The sequence below is a fragment of the Sinocyclocheilus rhinocerous genome, unplaced genomic scaffold (assembly GCF_001515625.1).
Source record: "Sinocyclocheilus rhinocerous isolate Xijiao unplaced genomic scaffold, SAMN03320098_v1.1 scaffold529, whole genome shotgun sequence".
NCBI lineage: Eukaryota > Metazoa > Chordata > Actinopteri > Cypriniformes > Cyprinidae > Sinocyclocheilus > Sinocyclocheilus rhinocerous.
Window position 1 is genome coordinate 628,724 of NW_015635521.1, and position 7,567 is coordinate 636,290.

Sequence of the window (7,567 nt, forward strand, 5' to 3'; positions counted from 1 at the left end):
GGTAGAAGTTATGAATGGCCGGTAACTTAAAAATTTAGTAGCCAAATTGGCTGGTGAGTAAAAAAGTTAATTTCAATCCCTGCTTACAATACTCCTGAAGCAACTTAGAATACATTACACCTGCTGAATACACTGACTAGCTTGTAGTATATTACTGAATGAAAAAGTTATTTGATAATGTAAATGTTCTTTGCTCTCTGTAAAATGAAAGTGTTATGAAATTAGTCAAATGAAATTAGTAACTTACAATATTGTTATTAAATTCACATTAAATACAAAGTCAGTCGTATTAAAAATATTTTATGGCATGACACCCATATCTGGTACTTAGGGAGAGCGGGGCACAAAGTAACCCTTTTTGACTTTCTCAGTTTGTGTAAATCCACATGGGGTTCAGAATAGAATTTTTTATCCACAGTAATTTTACACTTGTCTAGCACAAATATGTCGCTTTGTTTCATAATTACAGTGTATACGTTTTTCTTTATTTACCCTCAAAAAATGGAAGTGAAATGTGACAACATGCCCCGTAGGTGGGGTACATTGTAACATCTGAGAGGCACGTTGTAACATGACCATATGACAGCTTAAAATGTTATCTGATTGAATGAAAAAAATATACAAAACAAACTAAAGTATTTTGTTAATAAAATAAAATTATTATTTTTTTCAAATAAAATAATGTTTTTTAAGAATTAAAAATAATCTGATTTTGGAGTTTGACAATGAACACATTGCAACCATTAGTTAGCGAAGCATTTAAAAAAAAACTATCTAAACTGATAAATAACTGATTGGAGATTAAAATAATATCAGATTTGTCTCATTTTGAAATGATTAATAAAAACAGAGATGAAAAATTTACTTAAACCAGAATTTAAATTTTACAATGGTAAAATAAATGTTCATTGATATCTTCAAAAGATTTTTGAATTTTGGCACACTTTTTTTCTATATAATGTTGATATGGTAACTAATAAATACTGTAAATTTGGTTATGCTAGCATGTGTGGAAATATTCAAACCATGTGCGTTACAACTAACCCCGCGTTACTTTGTGCCCCGCGCTCCCCTAAGTAAAATGTCGAGTTTTTATGTGTAGTTAATAGATTACACTAGTCTACTTTGCCCATCGCCATTTATTGATTTAAATAACATAATCTGTAAAGGTGCAAAACGCATTTACTTACACATATGACAATCGAGATATTTCCTCATATAGGTAACACGTTTGGAAATATTTCGAAAAAAAAGTTCTTAAAAAAAGCCTATATCAGTTATACAGTGCTATCATGGCTGCTGACAAGCATGACCCCCCCCACACACACACACACACACACATGCCCCCTCAAAAATCATGAGTGCATGACGCCCCCGCATGTATTCATACCGAACCGTCACGGTACGGACATCTCGGTTCGGTGCATGAGGCCTTACATCGAATACAGGCAATTCACCCTCAATCCAGAAGGGGGCGCCCGCAGTAATGCAACGCTGTTTGATAACCGGCCACCAGCAGAAGAACAGCGAATGCCATGAGTTGCGCACTTGAAAACAAAGCCCATTATTAGACAGTTGAATATGAAGATCATAGAATAGTAGGGCAATTTTTTATTTGTTTATTTTTTATTAATCCAGTTATATTTCTCAGCCAGACTTTTGTTCCACACTCCAGTCCAGCAGGTGGCGGTAAAGCACCTATTAGCTGGTTTGCCAACCGCCAAAAACGCTTAAGAAGAAGAAGAAGAAGAATGTGTGAGAGAATGGGCGGTTGGCAGCACTGAACTGTGACTGGAGCTGAGATGGTAGGAAGTGACGATGGATCAGGAAGTGAACAGGAGGAATGGATGGAAGAAGCTGGTGAGGGAGGTAGGACTGGAATGGAGTGGAATCTAGTAAATAGGAAAAGAAAGAAAGTACATCAACATAATACGGATAGTGATAATGAGGAAAGTAGTCGAAGAAACATGGAAAGGAAGGAAGAACATAAGGTTATCATTAAATTCGAAGTGCCTGGATCAAAGAACACATTAAAGATAACGGAAGCACTCAAAATGAAACTAGGGAACATTAAGTATGCAAAAACACTACGTGACGGAAATATAATGCTAATATGCAGAGATGAAAAGCAGAGAGAAAACGCATTGCGTTTACAAACACTGGCAAGTAATTCAGTAAAATGCTCAAAATGGGAAGAAAGGAAAACAACTAAAAGTGTCATATATTGAATTCCAACAGAAGTATCAGAGGATGAGATTAAAAAGAGCTTAACTGGAGCAAAGGTTTGCAAAGTTAAACGGATGCAGTATACAAGGGATGGGGTGAGGAAAGACAGTTTGTCTGTAATGATCCAGTTCGAAGAAGAAGTATTGCCAACAAGAGTGATAGTTGGGTTTATGAGCTACAGTGTAAGGGAATATGTAGCACCGCCGTTGAGATGCTTTAAATGCGAAAGATATGGTCATGTGGCTGCTGTATGCAAAGGTGTGGTACATGTGCAGGAGAACATCAATATGGGGAATGTGGAGAAAATGTTAAACTGCAATGCTGTAACTGCGGGGGAGGGAGAACATAGCTCAGCATATGGAAGATGTGAAGTCAGGAAAAGGGCAATAAAAGTCCAAAATATCAAGATGACGGAAGGAATATCATATGCTGATGCTATTAAAAGAGTGAAAAGTAGTGAAGCACCAAAAATAAATGAATCTACAAGCGTGAAAATCCAAAATCAAAAGAATCAGTGCAGAATCAACAAGGATTCATTAGTGGTTGATAAAATTAAATTTGTAACATTCGTGGCAGAGGTGATTAATTGCTCGGCTCAAACGACAAGTAGAACAGAAAGAATTAAGATAATAATTAGAGCAGCTGAGAAATATTTGGACATAAGAGAAACAACAGTAGAGTCGGTTAAAGAAGCACTTGTAGGTGGTCCCCAAGGTTCGCAGGCTACTAATGGGGTAGGTACATAATGTATTTTGAGATAATTCAGTGGAATGCAAGGAGTCTTTTAGCAAATGGACAGGAATTTAAAAAGTATATTGAAGATTTACAACAGAAACCAAAGGTTATTTGTGTACAAGAAACATGGTTAAAACCTCATCTTGATTTTAGAATTGAAGGCTATGAAAATGTAAGGAAAGACAGGGAAATAGGAACAGGTGGAGGTGTAGTAACTTTTATTGAACAAGGAGTGAGGTATAGAGAAATTAGTAATAATGAAAAAGAAGTTGTTATGGTAGAAATCTGGACCGATAAAGGTAATGTCAGGGTGATCAACTTATATAATCCATGTAAAAAAAGTACAAAAAGAAAAATCTCAAACTCAAAAAGAGTTGGTGGAATTAAGTGGGGATAAAGGGGTGTGCTGTGGTGACATTAATAGTCACAGCACTTTATGGGGTAGTAAAAATACAGATTTTAATGGTAAAGTAATTGAAGAATTATTGGATGAAAATGGACTGGTGTGTATTAATGATGGATCAGGAACAAGGGTGAACATTGTAAATGGCCAGGAATCAGTACCAGATCTTACATTAGTATCAAAAAATATGGCAAATGTATGTACATGGAAAGTTTTGAAGGAAACAACAGTAGGAAGTGATCATTATCCAATAAAAAGCAGAATTGGTGTTAAAGTACAAAAGGCAGAACAAGGAAACCTAGAAAGATGGAAACTAAAGAATGCAAGATGGGAAGTATTCAGTTATATTTGTAGTAATAGAATTATTGAAATGGAAGACCAGGAAGATGGAATAGAAGAATATAATGAAAAAATAAGTAATATTATACATAAAACAGCGACAGAGATAATAGGAAAGAAAACAACAGTTAGGAAAAGGAAGTCAGTTCCATGGTGGAATAAAAAGTGTGAAGAAGTTATACAACAAAGGAATAAAGCATTTAAGAAAGTTAAATCATCTTATTTATACTCTGACCTTATAAAGTATAAGAAAGCACAAGCTATAGTAAGGAAAACTATTAAAACAGCTAAAAGAAACTATTGGAGAAATTACTGTAATAATATTGGATGGGATATACAGATTTCAGATATTTGGAGTATGATTAGAAGGATGGGAGGTATTTGCAAGAATTTTAACATGCCAGTATTAATGAATGGAAATGAAATTGCAGTTTGAAATAAAGAGAAGGCAGAGATGCTAGCTAAAGTATTTGCAAAAGTAAATTGTAGTAGTAATTTGACTGAAGAGGCTAAGGAGTGTAGAGAGAGAGTTAGGAGAGAAAATCCTGATATTTTGAATAAGTGTGAAGCAAGTGGAAACCCGCTAGATGCAGATTTTTCACTTTATGAATTAAAAAAAGCAATTGCTAAAGTAAAAGAAACTTCTCCTGGGCAGGACGAGATATGTTATAGTATGATAGGAAAATTATCAGATGTAGCACTTTTTAAATTACTGAAGTTATACAACAAAATATGGGCAGAGGGCAAACTTCCTTCAGCATGGAAACATTCAATAGTTATCCCTGTAGGAAAGCCTGGCAAAGATAGGTCAGAAGCAACAAATTATAGACCAATAGCACTAACATCAAACATGTGCAAAATTATGGAGAGAATGATTACAAATAGGCTTACATATGTAATAGAAAACAGAGGTCTTTTTACTCCTTATCGAAGTGGTAGAATGACAATGGATTCAATATTATCAGAATCAGAATCAGAAAGAGCTTTATTGCCAAGTATGTTTGCACATACAAGGAATTTGTTATAGTGTCACAAGCTTCCAGTACACGGAGACAACAACAACACACAGATAATAAAAATAAGATGTGAATAAAATACACATGCATAAATATAAACCACAATAAAAGAATAAATTGTATGTACAGGTGTGCTATGGATAGAATAGGAATAGAATAAAATAAAATAAAATAAAATAAAGTTGTAGGGATGTACTAGGATTTAGGGTGATAAATAAGTATAAGGTTATTGCACATACTTTAATTGCACAATGGGAGAACATTAACTGTTCATGAGGTAGAATGCCTGGGGAAAGAAACTGTTCTTGTGCCTGGCTGTCCTGGTATTCGGTGCTCTGTAACGCCGACCAGATGGCAAAAGTTCAAAAAGGAGATGGCTTGGATGTGATGGATCCAGAGTGATTTTCTGAGCCCTTTTCCTCACTCTGGATGTATACAGTTCTTGGAGGGTAGGCAGGGGGGCACCAATAATCCTTTCAGCAGTCCGAACCGTTCTCTGTAGTCTTCTGATGTCTGATTTTGTAGCTGAACCAAACCAGACAGTTATTGAAGTACACAGAACAGACTCAATGACGGCTGAGTAGAACTGCTTCAGCTGCTCCTATGGCAGGTTGAATTTCCTCAGTTGGCGAAGGAAGTACAACCTCTGCTGGGCCTTTTTAACAGTGGAGTCAATGTGAGTGTCCCACTTCAGGTCCTGAGAGATGGTGGTGCCCAGGAACCTGCCTCTGTTTAGAATATTTATATATATTATGTTCAGATAAATAAAGAAGTCGTAATTGCAGTTTTTATTGATGTGAAAAAAGCTTATGACATGATATGGAAAGAAGGGCTACTTATAAAACTCAAGAATATGGGAATTAGAGGAAGAATTTATAACTGGGTGTTTTTTTATTTGAGAGGAAAATTCAGGTTAGAGTGGGAACATCTTGTTCTACTGTTTATGCAGTTGAAAATGGAACTCCTCAAGGGAGTGTGTGTAGCCCTCTTCTATTCAATATAATGATAAATGATATATTCAATGATTTACAGCAAGATATGGGTAGATCGTTATATGCGGATGATGGGGCACTTTGGAAAAGAGGCAGAAATGTATCATATACAGTTAAGAAAGTATAAGTATAAGTAATACATTATAAAAAAAACATAAATAAAAAAAGACTGAAATGCTAGAGAAGGCAGATAAGCATGCTAAGAATTCTTTGAACTTGAATCAGATAGAAATTGACATAAAAATTAGTAAGGCAGAAGCAAAAATAATTATTAGGAAAGCTCTTATAAATGCATGGCAGAAACTTTGGGAGAAAGAGAAGACTGGACGACATCTATATAGAATTCAAAGGGAAGTAGGAATACGTAACAACGACATGGGATTAAGAAGACGAGAAGAATCAGTAATAATAAGAATTAAAATAGGACATACTGCATTGAATGGAAATTTAAATAGAATCAAGAAACATCCGAATGGATTATGCATGCATTGTGGGGTTTTTGAAACTGTAGAGCATGTACTGTTGCATTGTAGAGCATTTAACAACGAACGACAAATGCTAGAAGCTAAAGTAATAGAAGAAGATGGAAGCATGATGTTAGAAGATATATTAAGTAAGCTAAAAAGGAATAAGAATATTAGATTTGCTTTGTTAAAATATCTTAAAGATACAGGAAATTATATAAGAATAGAATGATGTTTATTTATTTGTTTATTTATTTATTACTATTATTATTATTATTATTTAGTATGATATACATACATATATGATACATATTCATGCATAGATGCTCCACACTCCAGTTCAGATGGTGGCGGTAATGCACTAATAAGCTAGTCTGCCAACCGCCAATAAACATTAGAAGAAGAAGACAGTGACCATGTGCTGACTCTGAATGCTTCTCTCACAGACTGACAAAGGTATACTTTAAAGGCTTGTGCACTCAACTGTTTGCGAAATGGAGCTTTGTGCTCGTGTATCCTACCTCTCTCATTCGGCACAAATCCAAATATTCCATAATATTTCCATATTTGCGATGTAACGTATCTGAATGCTAAACTATTATTTATTATGTAAATTATAGGTTTTGTACTTAAGTCATGTTCCAACAGTGACACAGAGGTGGGCGCGCTGATGTTTGGTTCACTGTATTTTATTTTGATAAAGTACTAATGCTGCGTTCAAGTCATGTCGGATAGATCGTATTTACGAGTTGAACGCACATGAACGCCACCACAAAGTCGTTATTACCAGTGGGAAACTCAAAATTTTCTTTAAGCCCTGAGTTTCCGAGTTGGGGGCGTGTCAATGACAAACATGGCGGAATCGATGGATGCAACGTCTGTAGTTGACGGTAAATTTTTGTTTAAATTGATAGTTTAATTGGTCATGTTCTTGTTACGCAGCTAGTTAATGAAATCCAAGTAAAAAAAAATGCTATCATTTTTGCACCTATAGGTGAAAAATCTTTTGATTTGCCATGTTGCATGTTTTAAAAATATTAAAAACGCAAAACACACCTGATGCAAATTCTTTGCTCTTCATTTTCTATAAGCAGAGTTAACAGACCCTGTTGTATTTTCTTGTAATATTAAAAGAAGGTACACCGCCATCTTGCCGACTAAACTGACTTGAACGCACCTGACGTCGTAATTACGACTTGTCAACTCCTAAGTATGAATGTCCCAGGAGGACTTGAACGCAGCATAAACACATATTTAACATATATTTAACATTTCTGCACTCACACAGACACAAAATGCAAGACTGAAAATTGAGTAAATAAAAGTAAACTATGAATATATTACCCTAGAAAGTGCTGCCCTACCACAATTTCTGATTGCCCCCCCCCAGTC